Source organism: Thalassophryne amazonica, chromosome 2 (genome assembly GCF_902500255.1).
Source record: "Thalassophryne amazonica chromosome 2, fThaAma1.1, whole genome shotgun sequence".
Lineage (NCBI taxonomy): Eukaryota > Metazoa > Chordata > Actinopteri > Batrachoidiformes > Batrachoididae > Thalassophryne > Thalassophryne amazonica.
Genome location: NC_047104.1, coordinates 130,407,573 through 130,432,665, shown reverse-complemented (window position 1 = coordinate 130,432,665; position 25,093 = coordinate 130,407,573). Strand labels below are relative to the sequence as shown.

The following is a 25,093-nucleotide window of genomic DNA, read 5'->3' as shown; positions in this document are numbered from 1 at the left end:
AATTTCATACCATGAATTCTGTCGCATGCTATACATATTTGCGGGAGTCATATTTTTCTACATAAGAAGAAAACTATTTTGATAAGTATGAGACTAGACAATTGTTTCATAAAAAGAGGTAATATATTCAAATACTTCATCATTTTAACATTGTTTTACACTAAGAATACTTTAGACATTGTTATTGTGCTGTTGCATCTGAACTACAACAATATTTGCACAACATGTAACCTTATATACCTCAGTGAATTTTGGTGTTTTTGCCTTGCGAAAAATGATTATAGGGTCTGTCTATTTGTTGTGTGAAAACAGGTGGAGCATCCCAAAATTTTCAATGTTAACATTCGATTTCATTAATAGGACACTCAAAGGCTTCAGAAAAATATAACTTCATAGAGTTATGGGGGGTGTACATATACCCATGTTGGCCTGCGGACGAGAAAACACATCTTCATATCTTCTGATCACTTTGGAACCTGTTTTGAAAGTTACTCTGAAACCAATCATAAAGTCAGAAGTGACACTGATTATTTTTAGATGTTCAGGCCCGGTCACACGGCACACGGCGTTAGCTGAACAAAGGAAAAAAGTCACAAACCCACAAATCGTCGAGAAAAAGTGGACGAATGAGCTGGCAATTCTCCCATCACCGATAAGCCTGCGAGTGCAGAGCGCATAGAAGAACAAAACAAAACCAAAACTAACTAAAGAACAAAGAAGCAAATGGCAACCTTGACGCTGTGATCATTTCTGCAGCGAATCTGTGCTCTCCACAGCCACCTGCAGCTGCGTTGTCTTGACAACAGGTTCACTACAACGTGTGCACACATGCACGTTGCAGCCAGAGATGGCTGCAACGTGCCACAATTGTTTCTGTATGAAACGTTGCTTTTCATCCCACACATGGACGAGTCACGTTCAGTTCATCTGATCTTTAGTTATTGATCCATTCAGATATTGTCAACGTTCGTGCAAGACATCGGACTTGGAGGTTGGACAAAGTTGGACGACAATCAAATGGAACACTGACAGTACGGGAAGTATGCAAACGATGAGGAACCATCAAGACAGAAAGCAAAGTGGAATACGGATGAATTGATGTTGTTGTCAGGATCCGTTCACATTTTTCAACAGTTTGAAAATTCTGACAAAGCCCCAACTGCAGGAACGAAGCTGGACGATGGTTAAACGATGTCTCCGAAAGTCAATATAAGTCCAGATTTCTTGTTTCGTTTTGGCTTCGGTGTTCATCGTTAGTGCCGTGTGACCAGGGCTTAAAGTTCAGAGCTACATTTAGCCGTAAGATGTGTGATTATGACTTCATGTGGACGTCTTGGAGGTACGGGACTTCTGAACAGTGATGATTTGCTGTATCTTCCCTCCACCTGCCAGTTTCTCTCTGTCCATCAGATGAGTTGCTCTTTCAATTCTGCTCACACTAGCATTTCGACTGAAACCTGTTCTCTGTTGGCTGAGGACGCGCTCCTGCCCTTTGGGTTCCAGTGAAGCATTTTTATTTTCTCAGAGAGCTTCTCGGCATTCAGTGTCCACATGCTGAACAGATGAAGTGACCATCCACTGAATTTACAGACTGCTGACACGTTGCTATGCACTGAGTGAATTCTGGACACACAGAGGTGAAACGGCTCATTCAGTAGAGGCTGATGGTGATTGGTTGTTGGTGTGCAGAGGATCCTCCTGCAGGGCACAGGATTAAAGGTGCTATTTCCTCCGCTGATGGGAAGAAATGTGAGCCAGAGATAATCCTCTGAGTCCTCTGCAGCTGTGGTCACTGCTAAGTGTGAAAAAGTCATCCAAAGACAATTCATATAGAAAGTTAAATACGATATACTGTGTACAGGATATAATATACAGTCATTTAAACATGGACTGGTGAGACTTCACTTGTCCTTAATTAGGTCTTCAGGGTCTTATTAACTTATTTATATCTCATTTTCCAGAGTACAAGTCGCACCTTTATCCTGCATTATCAGCTCTTTAATTTGGGATTTTTGGGCATTGTTGTAGTGTACTTTTATTATTAGCATTTTTTTTGTTTTACCACTCACGCACTCACTCATCTTCAACCGTTAATCTGGGATTGGGTCACGGGGGTAAAAGCTCTCGCAGGGGCCCTCCTTTCCCAGGCCACATTGACAACCTCCGACTGGTGGATCCCAAGGCGTTCCCAGGCCAATGTGGAGATTTAATCTCTACACCTAAATCCTGGGTCTCCCCTGGGGTTTCCCAGCAGCTCTACTCCGAGCTCCCCACGGATGACCGAGCTTCTCACCTTATCTCTAACTTTTTCACCATTTGAGTTTATTTTAGTACCTTGATTCCTGGGAAAGCCCTATATAAATACTTTTTTTAAATAAATATTATGAATAGCAAATGTGTGTTTCTTTTTTCATTGACTATATACATGCATACACACAAACACACACACACACACACACACATATATATATATATATATATATATATAAGATTAGATTAATTAGATTAACACATGTTAATCTAATTTATTAACTTATTTCAAAGAACTTAATTCATGTAGGTGTTACCAATTGGCATAATTCAATTAAGCTGGCTCTTTTTTCATTTTATGCACAATTTGTCATTGCTTTTTGGCACTTGACAGACAGGCATAAAATTGGAACCTCCATCCAATTTTGGTGGTGTAGGTAAATCCATAACAGAAAAATGAGAGTGATTTGGGCACTTTTGATCAATCAGTTCAATCCTTCGTAAAAATGTCACAATGATATATGAAAAATTGTGGGTTACAGGCTGTTCACAAACAGACAAACAAACAAAAAGGGGTGAAACTTTGAGAGGTCAAAGAGCAGTAACAGGGTGCAGGCAATGAGCAGGGTGGGCACAGTTACTACCGGGGTGTGGCTCTCTGTTGTGGGTTGGTAGGGAGAACCCTGAGAAGGCTATAACTCCTTCAGAGTTGTTTGGCTGTGCTGGTGGCTTCCCTCACTTATGTCCCCCTTGCATGGTCACTCCACAGCAAATTTATCATTGACTAAAGTACTGTTTGTATTTCTTAATTATCAGTGTAGAAGTTACATGGAAATGTTTTTGCAACCATTCTGACTTTTCATTTTAAAAAAACATGCAAGTGATGATTTGTGTTAAAAATAAAGCTTATATTTTTTGTTTGTTGTTAATTTAGTTTGTTATGGCCTCTGAAAATATAGGGACTATGTACAGTTGTACTCATAAGTTTACATACCCTGGTGGATTATTATTATTTTTTTTTATTTTTTTTTGGCCATTTTTCAGAGAATATGAATGACACAAAAACTTTTTCCCCACTCATCATTCGTGGTTATGTGAAGCCATTTATTGTCAAACAACTGTGTTTACTCTTTTTAAATCATAAAGACAACAGAAAGTACCCAAATGACCCCGATCACAAGTTTACATACTCCAGTACTTAATATCGTGTGTTGCCCCCTTTAACACCAATGACAGCTAGGAGTCTTTTGTGGTAGTTGTGGACGAGGCTCTTTATTTTCTCTGATGGTAAAGGTGCCCATTCTTCTTGGCTAAAAGCCTCCAGTTCCTGTAAATTCCTGGGCTGTCTTGGATGAACTGTACATTTAAGATCTCCCCAGAATGGGTCAATAACACTGAGGTCAGGAAACTGAGATGGCCACTCCAGAACCTTCACTTTATTCTACTGTAGCCAATGATAGGTCGGCTTGGCCTTATGTTTTGGATTGTGGTCAAGTTGGAATATCCAAGTACATCCTGTGCGCAGCTTCAAGGCTGATGAGTGCAAATTTTCCTCCAGTATTTTCTGATGACATGTTGCATTGATCCTGCCATCAGCAATCCACCTCTGTGTTTTACAGTAGGAAGGGTGTAACTTTCATCAAATCAAATCAAATCAATTTTATTTATATAGTGCCAAATCACAATAAACAGTTGCCCCAAGGCGCTTTATATTGTAAGGCAAAGCCATACAACAATTACGGAAAAAAACCCAACGGTCAAAATGACCCCCTGTGAGCAAGCACTTGGCGACAGTGGGAAGTAAAAACTCCCTTTTAACAGGAGGAAACCTCCAGCAGAACCAGGCTCAGGGAGGGGCAGTCTTCTGCTGGGACTGGTTGGGCTTGAGGGAGAGAACCAGGAAAAAGACATGCTGTGGAGGGGAGCAGAGATCAATCACTTATGATTAAATGCAGAGTGATGCATACAGAGCAAAAAGAGAAAGAAACACTCAGTGCATCATGGGAACCCCCCAGCAGTCTAAGTCTATAGCAGCATAACTAAGGGATGGTTCAGGGTCACCTGATCCAGCCCTAACTATAAGCTTTAGCAAAAAGGAAAGTTTTAAGCCTAATCTTAAAAGTAGAGAGGGTGTCTGTCTCCCTGATCCGAATTGGGAGCTGGTTCCAGAGGAGAGGAGCCTGAAAGCTGAAGGCTCTGCCTCCCATTCTACTCTTACAAACCCTAGGAACTACATGTAAGCCTGCAGTCTGAGAACGAAGCACTCTATTGAGGTGATATGGTACTATGAGGTCCCTAAGATAAGATGGGACCTGATTATTCAAAACCTTATAAGTAAGAAGAAGAATTTTAAATTCTATTCTAGAATTAACAGGAAGCCAGTGAAGAGAGGCCAATATGGGTGAGATATGCTCTCCTAGTCCCTGTCAGTACTCTAGCTGCAGCATTTTGAATTAACTGAAGGCTTTTCAGGGAACTTTTAGGACAACCTGATAATAATGAATTACAGTAGTCCAGCCTAGAGGAAATAAATGCATGAATTAGTTTTTCAGCATCACTCTGAGACAAGACCTTTCTAACTTTAGAGATATTGCGCAAATGCAAAAAGCAGTCTTACATATTTGTTTAATATGCGCATTGAATGACATATCCTGATCAAAAATGACTCCAAGATTTCTCACAGTATTACTAGAGGTCAGGGTAATGCCATCCAGAGTAAGGATCTGGTTAGACACCATGTTTCTAAGATTTGTGGGGCCAAGTACAATAACTTCAGTTTTATCTGAGTTTAAAAGCAGGAAATTAGAGGTCATCCATGTCTTTATGTCTGTAAGACAATCCTGCAGTTTAGCTAATTGGTGTGTGTCCTCTGGCTTCATGGATAGATAAAGCTGGGTATCATCTGCGCAACAATGAACATTTAAGCAACGCTGTCTAATAATACTGCCTAAGGGAAGCATGTATAAAGTGAATAAAATTGGTCCTAGCACAGAACCTTGTGGAACTCCATAATTAACCTTAGTCTGTGAAGAAGATTCCCCATTTACATGAACAAATTGTAATCTATTAGATAAATATGATTCAAACCACCGCAGCGCAGTGCCTTTAATACCTATGGCATGCTCTAATCTCTGTAATAAAATTTTATGGTCAACAGTATCAAAAGCATCACTGAGGTCTAACAGAAAAAGCACAGCGATGAGTCCACTGTCTGAGGCCATAAGAAGATCATTTGTAACCTTCACTAATGCTGTTTCTGTACTATGATGAATTCTAAACCCTGACTGAAACTCTTCAAATAGACCATTCCTCTGCAGATGATCAGTTAGCTGTTTTACAACTACCCTTTCAAGAATATTTGAGAGAAAAGGAAGGTTGGAGATTGGCCTATAATTAGCTAAGATAGCTGGGTCAAGTGATGGCTTTTTAAGTAATGGTTTAATTACTGCCACCTTAAAAGCCTGTGGTACATAGCCAACTAATAAAGATAGATTGATCATATTTAAGATCGACGCATTAATTAATGGTAGGGCTTCCTTGAGCAGCCTGGTAGGAATGGGGTCTAATAGACATGTTGATGGTTTGGAGGAAGTAACTAATGAAAATAACTCAGACAGAACAATCGGAGAGAAAGAGTCTAACCAAATACTGGCATCACTGAAAGCAGCCAAAGAGAACGATATGTCTTTGGGATGGTTATGAGTAATTTTTTCTCTAATAGTTAAAATTTTATTAGCAAAGAAAGTCATGAAGTCATTACTAGTTAAAGTTAAAGGAATACTCGGCTCAATAGAGCTCTGACTCAGCCTGGCTACAGTGCTGAAAAGAAACCTGGGGTTGTTCTTATTTTCTTCAATTAGTGATGAGTAGTAAGATGTCCTAGCTTTACGGAGGGCTTTTTTATAGAGCAACAGACTCTTTTTCCAGGCTAAATGAAGATCTTCTAAATTAGTGAGACGCCATTTCCTCTCCAACTTACGGGTTATCTGCTTTAAGCTGCAAGTTTGTGAGTTATACCACGGAGTCAGGCACTTCTGATTTAAGGCTCTCTTTTTCAGAGGAGCTACAGCATCCAAAGTTGTCCTCAATGAGGATATAAAACTATTGACGAGATAATCTATCTCACTCACAGAGTTTAGGTAGCTACTCTGCCCTGTGTTGGTATATGGCATTGGAGAACATAAAGAAGGAAGGAAGGTCATGTGGTCAGATGAGACTAAAATAGAGCTTTTTGGAATCAATATCATCCTCTGGGGGTGCTCTTCTGCAAAAGGGACAGGGCGACTGCACCGTATTGAAGGGAGGATGGATGGGGTCATGTATTGCGGGATTTTGGCAAACAACCTCCTTCCCTCAGTAAGAGCATTGAAGATGGGTCATGGCTGGGTCTTCCAGCATGACAATGTCCCCAAACACACAGCCAGGGCAACTAAGGAGGGGCTCCGTAAGAAGCATTTCAAGGTCCTGGAGTGGTCTGGCCAGTCTCCAGACCTGAACTCAATAGAAAATCTTTGGAGGGAGCTGAAACTCCAAACCTGAAAGATTTGGAGAATATCTGTATGGAGGAGTGGACCAAAATCCCTGTTGCAGTGAGTGAAAACTTGGTCAAGAACTACAGGAAATGTCTGACCTCTGTAATGGCAGACAAATGTTTCTGTACCAATTGTTAAGCTCTGTTTTTCTAGGGGTCAAATACTTATTTTATGCAATAAAATGCAAATTAATTAATTAAAAATCTTACAATGTGAATTACTGGATTTTTTTTTTTTTTAGATTCTGTCTCTCACAGTTGAAGTGTACCTACGATAAAAGCCACAGCCACACCTTTTTTTTTCCAGAGAGTCCTGTATTTCAGCTGAAGTTATTTGTGGGTTTTTCTTTGCATCCCGAACAATTTTCAGATCACACGTGAGGATGGTTACCTTTAGTAGCCATTCAAACCCATTTGTGTCCACTTGTGTGCATGGTATCAAGCCAAAATCACCAGGATATGTAAACCTTTGATCAGGGTCATTTTGTTAGTTTCTGTTGTCATTATGACCTAAAAAGAGTCAACGCAGTTGTTTGACAATAAATGGCTTCACATTAACCACTAACCATGAGTGAAAAAAACTTTTTGTGTTATTATTCATATTCTCTGAGAAATGGCCAATAAATCAAAAATTCTGCCAGAGTATGTAAACCTATGAGCACAAATGTATATGAGTAAACATGGTTATAATGCCAAAATAATGTGATATTTTTGAATTATAGCTAAATGTCTCCACTAGAAGCACATATTGACTGTTGTACTTCAACTCCAGAGGGACCATTATATAAATGGCATCACTGTCCAACCGCTCATCACTCTGACTCCAGAGGCTTCTTTGTAATCCTCTGTAGAATGCTGCCTGGCTTTGCAACATATCTGTGTAATGAGCATAGTTGTGGCTTTGCACACTGCTTATGGTGTGTAGTACTGTCACTGTGGAATATTAACAAAATATTTCACTTTTTGTAGTTGAACTATAATGAAAGCAAGATATTACACAAGAACAATACATGAAACCTAATGCTGCATTTACACATAACGACGACAAGTCACGAATGGCATGAAGTACACATTCTTGGCCGCTGATCACGCATGTGATGATTCGGGGCAGAGGCGTCAGGTGTCCTCAGGAACTGCTGCAACCTGTTACCACGCGTTACGATTAATGGCACGTGTTGCTGGAGAATTATCAGGAACCATTACGCACGGTCAAGAATAGTGTTCCGCGTTGTTGCACACTATTGCGCGTAACAGCGCATCGTTAAGTTCTGTCATGTTGTGAAAGAGGTGAATTGTCTCCACACACACACACCCATATTACCATATACCCATATACCTCACTAAGAAATAAGGTTACTCAAATTATGCGAAAGGTTAAAGCAATTTTTTTCATGAATATCATTTCTGAAGCAAATGGAAATTCCAAAAAATCTGGCAAAGTTTAAATAAATTAACGGGGAAGGATAAAAAAGCAAAACAAGAAATTGAGCTAAAAATGAACAATATTGCTGTGACTGATCCACATCTATTGACAAATGAATTTAACAATTATTTCCTCAATTCTGTGAGGGAAATAAGTGAATTATTTCCATCTCCTGATCTCAAACCAAGGTCTATTGATCTCACACAGCCTGTTTTTAATTTACGTGAAATAACAGGGCTGGAAGTGTCCAAAATTATTGGTTCACTAAAAAATTCGAAGGCTAAAGACATTCATGGACTAGACACTCATCTCCTAAAATTATGCAAAGAATCCCTTGTTGCACCAATAACACACATGGTTAATTTATCACTTAAACAGAGAGTTGTCCCATCGTCCTGGAAACTGGCCACAATCACCCCAATTTTTAAATCTGGTGACAGTTCAAATATATCCAATTATCAACCAATCTGTATACTTCCAGTCATTTCCAAGGTTGTTGAGAGATGGGTAGCAAATATTATAAATGAACATTTAAATTATAGTCCCTTTAATCTACATGCTATGCAATTTGGGTTCAGAGCAAACCACTCCACTGAATCAGCAAACAGCTTCTTTAAAGTTTTTGACCGAAAACCTAATTCTTTTCATGTATGTAATATTTTAAACAAGTACAATCTTTTCAATTTTGAAAATGTTATAAATTTTAAGTATGTGTGCTTCATTTATAAAGTGCTACATGGACTAGCCCCACCTCCAGTGTCTACATTGTTTAAACCTAAGATTTCAAGTGGCCTGAGAACCAGGGCCTCCTCCAGAGGAGACTGTGAGGTCCCCCACAGGAGAACAACTTTTGGACAGAACACTCTCTCTGTGAGGGCCACTAACATCTGGAACAGTCTTCCTCTACACATACGGGAGAGCCCTACATTGATCAGGTTTAGAGCTCAACTCAAAACTATGGCTGAAAACAAACCAGTCATGTGACCACTAGACTTTTAACATTCTCTTATATATATATTTTATATATTGTATTTTATATATTATATATTTCCTTTCTTATGTATTTGCCTGCCTAGGGACTACAGATGAAAACTAGCTTTGTAGCTATAATCCGGCATATTTACATTTGTTTTTATACTGATGTTCATTAATGTGCATTGTCCCTATTCAAATAAATAAATAAATATTCATCCAACCGAATTCAGATCGCTCCAGTTTTTCAGAAGAACTTTGTGACTGCATGCATAGTTGGGCTCTGTGCCATGGAGTGGCGCAGAGAGGAAGAGGAGGACAGAGCCAGATGCGTGGCTTCATGCGGCTCTCGTCTCACGCATTTTCCCAAACATCAGGCACATGCAGCAGGTGGAACACCTGCAGGAGTGCGCTGAAGAGCACTGAAATTAGACTTTTAGCCGACTTGGTGTCAGCAATCAAACTGAATGCAGTGCAGCAGGGTTTAATTGTGTGCGCGCTTCTTCCTCCGCCGGACTGGAGGAGGTGCAGAGATGTCTGGCTGCACGTGAGTCTTCTCTCGCTCCTCTGGTTCCTCTGGCTCAGACTCATTCTCCCACTCATCGGTTACAACAGCAGGTGGAACACCTGCAGGAGCATCCTGAGGAGCTTCAGCAGGAACCGTGGAAAGACATTTGGAGCCAATTTTAATTGTGCGCACTTGACAGAAAACTGATTTGTCGTGGCGCACAGTGAAATGTGACGCCGCGTTACAAGTCGTGTTAAAACTTGACAGTTTCCGTGTCACTTCGTAATAACGCGTGACAGTTTGGGCTTCAAGAACCATCACAGGAACCACTACGAACGTTGTCACGTTCTATTAAGGATCAATACTCATCAAGACGGATTAATACGCTCAGTTGCGACCTCCACGACGTGAGACGAAATGAGGGTGGTGTGTGACATTCGTGGAAGATTTTTTGACAGGCAAAAACATGCTCCACAAATATCAAGAATATCACGCACCAACACGCACTATTATGAAACCTATTCAGATGCGTTAAGTCACATTAAGAATGTCAGGAATGTGTCACGAATGACAGAAAAATGACATTCGTAACACGTCTTGGTTATGTGTAAACGCACCTTAAGATGGGCAGTGTTCAGTATAGTAGAGGACCTAGGTGAGACATGTATGCACATAATTTAGCAGAGAATAACTCAAGTGTTCTAGACTACTATGATCCCAATAAACAACTTGGGATATGTGCCGAAATCTCTAAACGGGACAAACAATCCGAAAATGGCCACACCCTTTGTCGTCCCAAGTGTTACTTCAAATACAGCTGTATTTTCTAAACTGCAGCAGTTACAGATTTCCCAAGGCATTCAAAATATTCAGAATGACCAGAACATGTTTGGGTGGGTCATAGACAGTGGTGGACACAGTTCCGATAATCCAATAACAGATAATTATCGAAGATAATGTTTTCATTATCGGATTATCTTTTTAGATAACTTTCAAAACCATTATCGGACGAATTATCTTCCGGTTAACTTTTGTCCGATAACTTTTAGACCGATAAACAAAGCTTAACAGCAACAAGCGTTTCTAAAATTTAAAATCAGTTCAGCATCTATCTGTTAAAAGTTTTGTAACAGATATACAGTTATACCCTTTGCAAACAGAAGAGAGCTGCTTGCATCTCTATCCTCTGCAGATAAAGGAGAAGTGGTCAAAAAAAAAAAAATTTCCTTTAACACCATACTGATATGCTGGCAATATCACCTATGTCATCCAGAGGCATACATTTTTAACTTATGGTTCAAATTTTAACCAAACTAATTTTGGACAAGTTATTTAAAATTACTGTCATGTCTGAAGTTTTATAAAGTGAAAATATCAGATATATGTTTTAGTTTTAAAGTAATGTGCTAATTTTTAAGGTTTTGTGAGCACATGCTGAGCCAAGCAGTGCATTATGGGTAGGATGATGTAATCTCACGGGCAGTTTTTGCAGTGTGTTTCTCCCCTTAACCACTACTACTAGCACTACTACTAATACTAAAGTGCTTGACAGCCTGTCACTCCCTGTATGTCAAAGTCTAAATATGACAAGTTTGGCTAAATTATGCAGCACAAAAGTGTCTCTACCCTTAACTATTACTACTACTAGCACTACTAATACTAAAGTGCTCAATAGCCTATGTCACTCCCTGTATGTCAAAGTATAAATGTGACACATTTGCCTCAATTCTGCAGCACAAGAGTGCACTGCAAAAACTGATATCTAAGAAAGTAAAAAGATTTGTTTAAAGAAAATTTGACTTATCTTTTGTCTAAATAGAAAAATAATCTTGGCGAGCATTTTCTACATGAGAAAAAAATGTCCTATTTTGGGAAAATGTTTGCTAATTTGAGAATTCCAACCAAGCAAATTTTTCTTACCCCATTGGCAGATTTTTTTGCTTAATACAAAACAAATTGGCTAGATTTAGGATTATTTGGCATATATCATATTTGGCTTATTTTGAGAGGGGCAGTTTTTGCAGTGTGTCTCTCCCCTTAACTACTACTACTAGCACTACTACTAATACTAAAGTGCTCAATAGCCTATGTCACTCCTTGTATGTCAAAGTCTAAATATGACAGGTTTGGCTCAATTCTGCAGCACAAAAGTGTCTCTACCCTTAACTATTACTACTACTAGCACCAAGGTTTGGTAGGATTACTTTGAAATGTAATCCAAAAGTAATCATTTTATAAGTAATCCAAATGTATGTACATACATACATTTAATCCACATGTATTCTTTCAAAATAATCCTACCCAACCTTGACTAGCACTACTACTAATACTAAAGTGCTCAACAGCTCAACACTCCCTGTATGTCACAGTCTAAATATGACAAGTTTGGCTCAATTCTGCAGCACAAAAGTGCCTCTACCCTTAACTATTACTACTACTAGCACTATTACTAATACTAAAGTGCTCAATAGCCTATGTCACTCCCTGTATGTCAAAGTCTAAATATGACAAGTTTGCCTCAATTCACAAAAGTGTCTCTAGCCTTAACTATTACTACTACTAGCACTACTACTAATAGTAAAGTGCTCAATAGCCTATGTCACTCCCCGTATGTCAAACTATATGTGTGTCAAGTCTGGCTCAATGGTGGCAGCTGCAAAACTGCAAAGTACAAAACAAAGTCAATCAAAGTGGACAGGACAAAAACAGAGCAGTCACACAGAACTAGTGACGAGGTGTCTGAGGCCAACTTTACCACACGGCGAGTGGAACAGTCTGGCCTCAGCCACGTCTTAAGTACATGCTGCTAATTGCTAACAGGTGTGTCACAGCCACAGATGTTTCTCATGAGCAGCTCCACTGGAGGAAAAAACACAAGAGGGAGGAGAGGAAACCAGGAATAGACCTGACCGCAACTCCAAATCACAATAATGCATGAGCACAGCCAATATTGCATTCATTGGAATGCCCATTTCAATGAAATGTCTGATTTCATCACAAACAAAAAAAATAATCATAAATACCTCACCTGTGTTTGTCCTGTACAAATCCTTTTCTCATTGATTAAATGTGTTCCTTGCTAGCTAATGTCAAGCGCGTCCGTCGGAAAGTTGTATAAATGCTCAAAACCTTGAGCAGACATCAGACAGAGAACTTTCCCGATGGTTACATATTTGTTTTATCCTGTCCTTTCAAATTGATGTTATGTGACTTCTACCAGCACACACTGATGTCATCACACATAAGATGCGGAAGAGACGAGGAAAAAACTGTGAAAACTCATCACTGTTTGCTTTTTACAATGAGCTGGGGCCATGAAATCATTTAGTTTTAGAGTGTTTAATAAACTTTAATGAAAATAAATAAATTTAGGGTGTTTCACCAATTTTCATCAAAAAAGGAGGTGGGCTGATGTTTGAGGAGGGCATTCCATTACGCAGATAAAGTATTATATTATACACTCAACAAAAATATAAACGCAACACTTTTGGTTTTGCTCCCATTTTGTATGAGATGAACTCAAAGATCTAAAACTTTTTCCACATACACAATATCACCATTTCCCTCAAATATTGTTCACAAACCAGTCTAAATCTGTGATAGTGAGCACTTCTCCTTTGCTGAGATAATCCATCCCACCTCACAGGTGTGCCATATCAAGATGCTGATTAGACGCCATGATTAGTGCACAGGTGTGCCTTAGACTGCCCACAATAAAAGGTCACTCTGAAAGGTGCAGTTTTATCACACAGCACAATGCCACAGATGTCGCAAGATTTGAGGGAGCGTGCAATTGGCATGCTGACAGCAGGAATGTCAACCAGAGCTGTTGCTCGTGTATTGCATGTTCATTTCTCTACCATAAGCCGTCTCCAAAGACGTTTCAGAGAATTTGGCAGTACATCCAACCAGCCTCACAACCGCAGACCATGTGTAACCACACCAGCCCAGGACCTCCACATCCAGCATGTTCACCTCCAAGATCGTCTGAGACCAGCCACTCGGACAGCTGCTGAAACAATCGGTTTGCATAACCAAAGAATTTCTGCACAAACTGTCAGAAACCGTCTCAGGGAAGCTCATCTGCATGCTCGTCGTCCTCATCTGGGTCTCGACCTGACTCCAGTTCGTCGTCGTAACCGACTTGAGTGGGCAAATGCTCACATTCGCTGGCGTTTGGCACGTTGGAGAGGTGTTCTCTTCACGAATGAATCCCGGTTCACACTGTTCAGGGCAGATGGCAGACAGCGTGTGTGGCGTCGTGTGGGTGAGCGGTTTTCTGATGTCAATGTTGTGGATTGAGTGGCCCATGGTGGCGGTGGGGTTATGGTATGGGCAGGCGTCTGTTATGGATGAAGAACACAGGTGCATTTTATTGATGGCATTTTGAATGCACAGAGATACCGTGACGAGATCCTGAGGCCCATTGTTGTGCCATACATCCAAGAACATCACCTCATGTTGCAGCAGGATAATGCACGGCCCCATGTTGCAAGGATCTGTACACAATTCTTGGAAGCTGAAAATGTCCCAGTTCTTGCATGGCCAGCATACTCACCGGACATGTCACCCATTGAGCATGTTTGGGATGCTCTGGACCGGCGTATACGACAGCGTGTACCAGTTCCTGCCAATATCCAGCAACTTTGCACAGCCATTGAAGAGGAGTGGACCAACATTCCACAGGCCACAATTGACAACCTGATCAACTCTATGCGAAGGACATGTGTTGCACTGCATGAGGCAAATGGTGGTCACACCAGATACTGACTGGTATCCCCCCCCAATAAAACAAAACTGCACCTTTCAGAGTGGCCTTTTATTGTGGACAGTCTAAGGCACACCTGTGGAAATGGTGATATTGTGTATGTGGAAAAAGTTTTAGCTCTTTGAGTTCATCTCATACAAAATGGGAGCAAAACCAAAAGTGTTGCGTTTATATTTTTGTTGAGTGTATATTAATTATTGTAAATTAAATATTAGAAGATTTCACTTCATTTGTATGAAGTAATGTGGAATTGGAACATGGAAGGGTATCCGGCGTAAAACTTGTGCCAAATCAACATGCAGAGCTACCTCGGATCTGCTGTGGTGACTCCCGAGTGAAAACAAGGGAGCTGCAGAAGGGACTAATAAGACCAAAAAGGTTTACAAGTTGAACACCCCTGCCACACACACACACACACACACACACACACACACACACACACACACACACAGTGATATAGAAAAGTACAGTCTGGCAGGAGATCTTCAGTGACACACGCTAGTGAGAACAGAATGCCAGGAAAAGATCTAAGATGCCAGATGTCAAAAACAAACTGCTAATGATTGAATACAAAAGTGAATAATGAACACATATAAACCAGACGTTCACTTGTGAAATGGTACAAATAATGTTAATTAGCATTTAAGATGCTTCTTTTTTACCTTGCTCTTTATCTTGATGCTTTTTTAATGCACAATGAGTGAAGAAGGAGAAGAAACAGAATTGTTAGTGGATTTACTGGGCCGCTGTGTGCTGAACAACCATCTTATTAATGTGTTTATAAGGAAAGACACGTCGACAGAATTTGTGTTCAAGTGGTGGGCAGCTTTGATATGTTTAATTTATGTAGTTTTACTTGCCATGGATTATTGGTGCAAGTGTGAATGACGTCTCTGGTCTGGCGCTGTCAGTGTCTGTGTGGCAGCCGCAGCACTTTGTTGGAATCTATTGAATTCTGATTTTATTATTTGTATTTATGGCATTTTTTTTAATTATTAGGGTGGTCCCCCCCCCCCCCCCCCCAAAAAAAAAAAAAAAAAGACGTCAACTTTTTCATGGTGCTTTTTCATTTTTTGATTCTTTTAGGAGACAAAATAAATGGGGTAAAATTTCATGAGATTTTGAAAAATATTAACCACTGCCACCCGGCCCCTGTTTTTTGTGACGTGCAAGTGACATTTTGAGTTATGGACTGGATACCTGCCTCATAGGTTGCATTTTTGAGGCATTCAACATCAACATGGACTTCCTGATCAAGGACCCGTCAGAGTGGGAGGATGACCCATCATTCCAGTCATCACAACAGGTCCTGGATAACATTGCTGCTGTTAATGATTTTACTGAGCGAGGAGTTGCACTTATCCAGGATTACAATCAGATCCGGGTGAAGGATGAACAGCAGCGCCAATATGTGCTGCAAGTTTTTGAGTGGCATTAAGATAAGATAAGAAAGCCTTTATTCATCCCTCAATGGGGAAATTGATGTCGGTTCCCAGAGGAGAAGAAAATCTGAACCAAACGCCACTCCCCGTGACTGTTTGTTGTTTTACAGTGACATGTAATACTTTTTTTTAATCTCTCCTGTATGGTTAGGTATAAGGAGAATTCAATTGGTGTTTTATTTGTGAACAGGTACATTACTATTGTTGGTTTGCACTAATATGCTCTACTACTGCAATTTCCACCCCGCGTGCGGCAACGGCTAGAATAGTCGTATCGAAATAAAATTTTTCACAAAACATTTTCTCATCAAGATGAACAATTTTGTCAGAAAGCACTTTAACAAAGTCACATTTTTATTTTTGGCATTCTATAGAGGACCACCCAAGTCATCATATGCCTAAATGTTGCTGGTGGTTGTGAGTTTTCTCTTGTTTCTTTGGTAATGACAGTGGTTTGGGATATATGTGATGTCAATTTGTCATGTTCCATTATGTGACATTGTGTTTACTATGGAGAGATAGCCAAGGTGTAAAATGCAAAGCCCACCACTAGTTGGGACCTATGCCATTAAGAGTTGACTAACTTTGCAGTTTTTTGTTTGTTTGTTTCCTTTTTGTACATTAGGTAAAAAAAGGAAAATGATCTACTTTTAGCTTTTGTCACAGGTTTCCTCATATGTCAGTATGATTAATACCATCCACCACATTGTAAATGGTTACCCATCGTAGAAGTGCAACTTTAAGTCTTTCTGGTTGAAACATTTATGTCAGATCACACCACCTCCTTTTCACGGTGTCACCACTATTTTACAAACACTCTGAACTCATCGGGCTTTTCTTTCTCCCTCAGGTGCAACTCCTGCTGTCAACATGTCGGACACAGAGGACATGTAAGTGAACGTCTGTTTGAGTTTTAATTGTATGAAAGGGATGTCAGCACTGAGCACACATTTCACTCCTGAATGTCTGTTCTGTTTCAGAGAACCTGTCGAGGGTAAGTGACCACCTTTTTGGGACATACAACAAAACTATGTGATGAGATTTTTGGTTTAACAATGTCAGATTTGTTTTTCAGTTTCACTTCATACAGTGACTGAGTGGGAAAAGGTGTTTAAGCAGCACAAAGATGGATGTAACCTGATTTTAAAACCTTCAAATAAAAAAACACTTCCTGATACTTTAAGCTCTGTCACATTTGGGTGTAATTGTACATAAATCCAACTGTGAAATTCTGTAAGATAGATCATAAAGTCATTGCTTCTTCTTTTTTACATCGTCACCAACTTAATATAATGCTGCACACTTGTACAATCTAGGCCTGGAAATATTGGCACCCCTATATTTTAAGTACAGAATTTAAAAGGTGTTAAGAAATAAATGTAAAAATTAAAACTCTGTTCTTAGAATTCATGGGTGTCAGTACTTCTGACCAAGAATGTAAAACCCTGTTCTCACTTTCATGTATATGTATCCTAAAAGGTTCCAGTCTGTAACCTAGACAAACTGGCATGTAAAGATTACTTCTTCTAATTGAGATTTTAATGCCAGTTTGCAACTTGATGGTGCATTAATGCCACAAACTGGGAAAGGTAGTGTATCAGCAGACTGACAAACATCATACAAAATCAGTAAAAGCTATTACTGTTGAAGGGAGATCTAACAGTTAGACACCTCCTTCCACAGTGCACCCTTCAGTATGTCCAAACTAAGTCCACCAATGCACAGACCCTTTTGAGCTTCTCCTTTCTACTGCTTGTCTAATCTGAGCACTTGATCTTGATCTTCATCAAACAGTATGAAATTCATCTTAGACATCGGCAGCATGTCTTCTGTGAAATCTAGGTGAGATCAGTGCATTTCGTGGTCTCTGCATAGGATAAACTGAGTTTATTGTCCAACTTGTCAATGTTCACCCTGTTTACTCACCACCTCCCCCACCCCTTAAGCAGTGCTGTGGGGTCTTCCACAGTTGCAACGCTGCCCGTGACCATGGTCACCATGCCATCTCCCACACTGCTGTTTGTGCCAACATGCAGCAGAAACGTCCAAATTGCTGCCACGTAAACCACCTCAGTGGGGGTTGCACATTAGGTACACCTTAGCTGGTAATGCGTCAACTTCAAACCCATTATAACCGATCTGTCCATCCTCTGTCTGTCCGCTATCATTCACAGCCTGTAAGCTCCAACCACCTTAACATTTTTAACATTATCTAGAAGTTGTTCAGTTGTTATTGCCTGTGAAATATGAGAAATAACCCCTTTCATCATCAAACTTCTAATTCGATCAGTGCACCTTGCCAAACATTAGCACTTATCACAGTCAGGGTTGTAGTCTTCAGTGCACATGCATTAATTTGGAGGTACCCAGATGTACAACACACTGCCCAAGCAGTTTCAACATTAGCAAAATATCATACTGTCTCCAAGCAATAATCTCATTAACTTTTCTAACAATATTTTTTAATATTTCACAACATTTACTCTGTGAATTGGCAACCTGACACATCTATTTGCCAACTTCACAAATCAAAATCCACACCTTGTAGGGTTGCTGTCATAATGCAATACTACAACCCCTGGCAAAAATTATGGAATCACCAGCCTCGGAGGATGTTCATTCAGTTGTTTCATTTTGTAGAAAAAAAGCAGATCACAGACATGACACAAAACTAAAGTAATTTCAAATGGCAACTTTCTGGCTTTAAGAAACACTATAAGAAATCAGGAAAAAAAATTGTGGCAGTCAGTAACGGTTACTTTTTTAGACCAAGCAGAGGGAAATAAATATGGACTCACTCAATTCTGAGGAAAAAATTATGGAATCACCCTGTAAATTTTTAATCCCCAAAACTAACACCTGCATCAAATTAGGTCTGCTCATTAGTCTGCATCTAAAAAGGAGTGATCACACCTTGGAGAGCTGTTGCACCAAGTGGACTGACATGAATCATGGCTCCAACACGAGAGATGTCAATTGAAACAAAGGAGAGGATTATCAAACTCTTAAAAGAGGGTAAATTATCATGCAGTGTTGCAAAAGATGTTGGTTGTTCACAGTCAGCTGTGTCTAAACTCTGGACCAAATACAAACAACATGAGAAGGTTGTTAAAGGCAAACATACTGGTAGACCAAGGAAGACATCAAAGCATCAAGACAGAAAACTTAAAGCAATGTCTCAAAAATCGAAAATGCACAACAAAACAAATGAGGAACAAATGGGAGGAAACTGGAGTCAACATCTGTGACCGAACTGTAAGAAACCGCCTAAAGGAAATGGGATTTACATACAGAAAAGCTAAACGAAAGCCATCATTAACACCTAAACAGAAAAAAACAAGGTTACAACGGGCTAAGGAAAAGCAATAGTGGACTGTGGATGACTGGATGAAAGCCATATTCAGTGATGAATCTCGAATCTGCATTGGGCAAGGTGATGATGCTGGAACTTTTGTTTGGTGCCGTTCCAATGAGATTTATAAAGATTACTGCCTGAAGAGAACATGTAAATTTCCACAGTCATTGATGATATGGGGCTGCATGTCAGGTAAAGGCACTGGGGAGATGGCTGTCATTACATCATCAATAAATGCACAAGTTTACGTTGATATTTTGGACACTTTTCTTATCCCATCAATTGAAAGGATGTTTGGGGATGATGAAATCATTTTTCAAGATGATAATGCATCTTGCCATAGAGCAAAAACTGTGAAAACATTCCTTGCAAAAAGACACATAGGGTCAATGTCATGGCCTGCAAATAGTCCGGATCTTAATCCAATTGAAAATCTTTGGTGGAAGTTGAAGAAAATGGTCCATGACAAGGCTCCAACCTGCAAAGCTGATCTGGCAACAGCAATCAGAGAAAGCTGGACCAGATTGATGAAGAGTACTGTTTGTCAGTCATTAAGTCCATGCCTCAGAGACTGCAAGCTGTTATAAAAGCCAGAGGTGGTGCAACAAAATACTAGTGATGTGTTGGAGCGTTCTTTTGTTTTTCATGATTCCATAATTTTTCCTCAGAATTGAGTGATTCCATATTTTTTTCCCTCTGCTTGGTCTAAAAAGTAACCGTTACTGACTGCCACAATTTTTTTTCCTGATTTCTTATAGTGTTTCTTAAAGCCAGAAAGTTGCCATTTGAAATGACTTTAGTTTTGTGTCATGTCTGTGATCTGCTTTTTTTCTACAAAATTAAACAACTGAATGAACATCCTCTGAGGCGGGTGATTCCATAATTTTTGCCAGGGATTGTAGAAAATCTGGTCTTGTGACAGTTGGCAGAAAATCAGCAGTGGTCAAATCTGGTCAATATTTCAGCGAGTTTTTAAAGTGGAAAGCCACCAAGACACCCAGACAACCCAGAAGAAGTTATAGGCTTATGTGGCTATGATTGGAGAAATTGTGCACAGTGCATGTTTTGCATTGTGTATCCCCAGTTATACAGCTTCATGATGAAGTGGTATAGAGGAGAATTTTCTTAAAAAGAAGACCTGAAAGTTTAGCTACAATTTGCCCAAAGGTACATCTGAGATTCAACCCTAGATCTGATGTTTTGGTGAAAGAAAATCCTCGTCTATATCACTTCATAACTGGAGATACAAACTGCAAAACATGCACTATGCACTCCTTCTTGCACAGTCATTCAGTTTTTTGAGAACTGTACTCCATACAGATTTACCATAGAGTGCCATACTGTGTGTATATTTCTTCAAAATTGACATAAATAAGGTCCAAGATATATTCAGTGACTTGGAAATGTTCATGTATCCATCCCCTGACTTGTCTGAAGAAAACTGGCAATAAAACTGATTATTTACAGGTATTATACCAAAGCATTCAATTACTTATGCAACCCATCATCTTGGCTTTTATATTTTTAATTAATTTATAAGTTGTAAAGATTTGCCTTGAGTTTGAGTTTAAGGAAGATCATTTTGTATTTTTTTTTTTTTTTTTTTTTTTTTTTTTTGTATATGTCTCAGCAATCCAACAACCACTCCCCACACCATCACTTTCCTTAGCCTTATCGCTACACTAAAAAGCACCGTGGGTGAAAAACACCCATAACTCACTCATTGTGCTTCCAGCCATATGTGAAAATTACTGTTGCACACAAATGTGCTCAAGCACACAGTTTGATAACGCAATGCACCATAGAAATGCAAAGAGTTAACAAAGAAAGTCAGAGTTTACAAGAGAAAATAAGACATTTTCAAACATGTTGAAATCCAGCCATATTTAATAAAACAAGACCGCAATGCAATAATGGAATGTCTCAATTCACCACATTCACCCTCCTGACTCGCTAAGGTTTTCCAAGGTAAGAATAAGGTTTGAAATCATGTGTTTGTGGGATGCATATCCATGACTTTGAGAAGGGGGTTTAATAAGTCAGTTTAAATCTGACTTGGTACAACATTATCCTTTGAATATGTCTAAATGCAGTTTCATGTGATATCGCCTCTCCCAAAATGTGCATTTCAACTAAACAATTTGTTGAAAACACTCATTCATGAAATAAATCATTAATTACTTCATTTGATTATTCATTAAAAGCAAAATATTTGTAAAAGATAGACAGAACTTGAACTCAGTCAGAAATGTCAGCGCAAACATCCCAGTGCACTGGGATGTTTCTTAAATTTAAAATAAGATACTTAACATAAGGATCAAATATAAGTAATTTCATGGTGTAAAAGATGATAACTAATAAAATATCAACACAGGAGAGAGGCCAGAGTTAGATCTAGTTCCAGAAATTTTGTATCCACTCTCCGTCATGTGTTAGGTTCATATTTATTTGGACATTGACAAAATTTTTATTTTCAATAATTAGGACTTTATTTTTGAAAGCAAATAATAGACTTTATTGATTGAAAGCAAAGAATAAATAAAAAATACATAGTGCAACCTATCAGCGTAAAGCAATTGTGTCCAAATCAGGTGAACAATGGAGAAGCTGAGAAATGCTAATATTTGATGTTATGCACTTTTCTCATGAAAATAAGTTAATTATCATTATCTCAAGATAACAAAGCTCATTTTCTCATGACAATAGGTATATCTGTCTGTCCTTCTTTCCTTCCTTCTTTCTTTCCTTCCTTCCTTCCATTTTTTTTGAGATGTTTAATATTCCATTACTTGATATATTGTTCCATTGCAGCTACAGTACAACCTTTTTGACTTATGGGTGATTACTCTTTTAAGAAGTAAGAGGAGAAACTAACTCAGTCCTTATGCAATAAAAGTGATATATATATATAATGTAATCCAAAAGTAATAAGATTACAAGTAATCCAAAAGTATGTACATACATACATGTAATCCACATGTATTCTTTATATATATATATATATATATAGTGCGCACAAGCACTCTTTGACTATTAATAAAATATCGCTTAATACAAAATTATGATGTAAAACAAGATGTGCAATATAAAACACACATTAACAAATACAGATAGAGTTTACCATTACCAGATCAAAAAGAATATTTAACATCGCATCCCTTTTTTTCTTTGCAGCATTTGACCACTGGATGTCACTGTCACAAGAGCTGTTTTCAACACAACAAAAGATCAAATATTTTTTCTGAATTAATGCTTTCTTTATTTGTTCCCTTTTAAACATTCCATATATGTCATCACTGGCCTTATTATCTCAAGAAGATTTGATAACTTAACTCCATATCATGGGAAAATGAGCTTTTTTTAAATCTTGAAATCACAAAATAATTAACTCGTCATAATTCCATTAACAATAATTGCATGTATGGCCAGTCCCAGGTACCACAGACCAGTGAAAGAATTTCAATATTTTTTAGTTTGTGGTTGACAATTGGTTATAGAACTGTTTCATAATCAGGTGTGTGCTTCTCCCCCATTATTTAAAACTGACCAGTCAGCAAAATGTCTGGAGTTAATTTTGAGTGTTATATGTTCCTTTAAGTTTTGTTGAAAGCGTGAATAAGAAATGGAAACAGTGTTGCCTGGTATGGTCAACCTGCCTGTAGCAGAACATCCTGAAACTCTGAATGATTGTTTGCAAAAGAGTCTAGTGAGGGAAGACAAAAACAGCCATGGCAAATAGGAAATTACAGACTTAAGTGGCTGTGACTGGAGAAGCTCGATATATAAAACATCAGAACTCTATTGGATGTTGCTTCACTGGTCACAGCTTCATGATGGCGTGAAACAGAAAAACTTTGTAACAGCAAAAACATTTCAGTCTGAGAGAAGCTCCAAGAGGTAATTCTAGTCTTGATTGTATGCGTTCTTTTAAACAACCATGAAGCTGTGAACAACTTCTTCTGGACTGGATTAATACCTAAGATGGCAAAAATAAAACCCTCTATGCTCTGTATCTATGTACTGTTATAATCCTCCAATTTCCTTTCATTATACATGAGAAACATTTGGGTTTGAAAGCAAAAGATGAATATGAAAAGATCGTTTTAAATATCGGCTTTTATTTCCTGGCTGGTGTTTATATTCATATATATAGATAGATAGATGTATACAGATATCTCTCTATGCATATATAGATAGAGAGATAGAGCTATTTATCTATATATTTGTCTATCAACAACAGATTATTTGATGTTGTTAAAAATAAATGCAATTACATTCTTGAAAGAAATGCTCTACAGTGTAATTGTATTTTAGCAGATGCACGTTAGCCATGCATTTGAAATGCATTATGAGATATGAAATGCAAATTCAGTTTTCAAATGTACTGTGAATAGAAATTCTTTTTAAAGCAAAAATTGTGTCTGCATTTTGAAATGCATATTGTAATAGACGCTTAAGAACTACTACTAACCCCGTGTCCATCTTTTTTGAAATCTTACTGGATTTCCACCACAATTTAAAAAGGCAACACAAATTCCACAATACGTTCATCAATTTTACATTGAGAGATGTTTTGTGAAACCTCTAATAAATGTCACCTTGATATCTTTATAAATTTTTGGGATGTTTCAATGTATGTACAGCAGTAATGTTGTAAATTCAGAAATGACACAATTTCTATTTGTTTTTGTTGTCCTTGTGTTTTCCTCAAAACTGAAGATGAGGAAGGTAAAGCTGACTGGTTCAACACTGAAAGCCTTTCTCTACTGTACTAATTGGTCAGCTGCTTGTTATTTCACTTAACCTGAAGTGTTTGTCACTGACACCTGCTCTTTACAGGAAATGGTAACAACTATGCAACTTGACTGTGACTCTAATTTGAAGTTTTAATTTAAAAAGAAAAAAGAGGTCTGTAAAATGTTAAACAGGTGATATCACTTTAAAACATCAGATAAATTCATTATCAATTAAGAATCATATATTTGTAAATGCTTCACTGTGTGACTAAATGAATGTTTCATGAACATTTTCTCATATGGTGATTTAGTTAAAAGGGCAGGTGAGATGTTTTTTAAGTAAATAAAAAAAACACTCAGCTGTCAAACACCTCCAAGTTAAGACTGACTTTTTCCAGAGTGATGATTCAAATCACATGGTGAAGAAAAAAATGTGCCTGAACTTCAGGTTACGTACATTTTTATTCTTGGCATGTGATGATGTTTACATGGTCATATATAAATGTTACATTCTGTAAATGCAACTGTCATTAATCTCATTCACACAATGGCCATATTTTAAACAGTGGAGGTGGAAAACGTTTGAGATAAATTGTGGAAAACTGGAGATAAAGACAATACAAACTAAAAACTTTGATTATTGATGGAACACAAGTTAGCTCTGTTAAACTGTGCTCATTAGTTTTCTTAATTTTAGCTACACGATTGTAAATACAATAATGGGAAATTATTACAATCTCTGTATTAAAACTGAGCATTACAATTGATTTTACCACTTGCATCCCCAAATGTTCATCAACTGTATGTATCTGTTTGTTGGCAGATTAGAGTTCTACACACAACATGTTCACTTCCAAACACTAAATTCTATACGATGTTTCATTGAACAATCTCTTCTACATCCATTACTGCAAAGTTCTGGATCAAATCTGGTGGTCAGGTCAGGTGTGGGAGTACGTGCTGGTTAGAGGTGGGAGGATCGATTCTAATATCAATAATATCGATACCAACGCTGGTATTGATATTGAATGATCCTCGTGTAAAAAGATCGATACTCAAGCTTTTTTTCTCTCTTGCACACACTGACTGCTGCGCACGCAGATTCATC

The 25,093-nt window shown here is 38.5% G+C and overlaps 1 pseudogene; it reads left to right on the top strand.

Moving 5' to 3' along the window:
- Positions 1 to 25,093, top strand: part of LOC117504163 — a 72,727-nt pseudogene that overhangs the window by 14,641 nt on the left and 32,993 nt on the right.